Source organism: Fragaria vesca, linkage group LG2 (assembly GCF_000184155.1).
Source record: "Fragaria vesca subsp. vesca linkage group LG2, FraVesHawaii_1.0, whole genome shotgun sequence".
Classification (NCBI taxonomy): Eukaryota; Viridiplantae; Streptophyta; class Magnoliopsida; order Rosales; family Rosaceae; genus Fragaria; species Fragaria vesca.
In genome coordinates, this window is record NC_020492.1 from 25989957 (window position 1) to 25991120 (window position 1164).

Genomic DNA, 1164 nt, shown 5'->3' on the forward strand with positions numbered 1-1164 from the left:
GAAAAACTCCATTTTTTTAACAAAGCTTTGTCTCTGTGTTATATAATCTGATCACTACTTTTCTTTTGGAACAAGCTCACACATGGAAACTCTAGCTACAGCTGATTCTTTGAAAATGCGACTTTGATTGATGTTAGGTATAACTAAGGTATTGTTTCTGTACAATCCCGGACGGGTTCGCAGAAGCTTATAATATGCCAAGTGGATGGTCTGCTGCCTTCTTGCTGACCTGCAATAACAAAGGGAACCGGGAGCTTCCGGCCTTTTCTCCTCCAAAGCTTAAGTCAGTATATGGTGGTTGAATGTAATTACTGAGGATAGTTATGATACCTGACAAACTGGCAGCTGGGCCATATTTATGGCCTAGAGTGGATTCTCTTCACCTGAAAACTGATGTGGGACAACTGTCTTTGCTGTTACTTCACATCCGACTCCCTTATGGCTTCTGAATCCACCCCAGCCCAATACTGCCGCCAGGGTCGGGCCCGGCCCACCCTACTTATTGGTGGATACTTCGAGGCGGCCTAGCTTGTGGTGGAATACTTGCTGGTTTACGGGCTTAGGAGGTTGTTTTATGCACAACCGACTACAAGTCAAGACACATCTTGAGTGGGGACTTGCTAAAATAAGCCCGTAGACCAGTATATTTCAAGTGTATCCCGCCCATAGTCCCCCCAAGTCCGGACTCATGACGTGGTTTGAACGGCTGTTACAGTCTTTCCTGGACAAAGGTAGCAAATCCTTTACTCATCCGGTGTTGCTACTCGAGTGACGGGGTGTTAACGCCGCCCGTGGTTTATCAAGCCACTTGCTCCGTTATTAAAGGGATGATATAAATTGCCCTGCCCCGGTGTCCCGGAAACACTGACCCGGGACTTAACATTTCGAAAGGCATTTGTTACATGCTTCCTTCTGGTGATACTTATCCGGGATGAGTCGTTCCTTGGCCTAACACTGTCGGTGACTTACCCGAGATTGGTCTTACGCTGGGTCTTACTATTTCGGTGATTCTCACCCGACATTGGTCTTACACATGCGCTTCATGATCCCGGTGACTGTTACCCGAGATGGGTCTTACACGTGCGCTTCATGATCTCGGTGACTCTCACCCGAGATTGGTCTTACACTTGGGAGTGTGCGCATAGCAATGGCAAGGGCATTAAA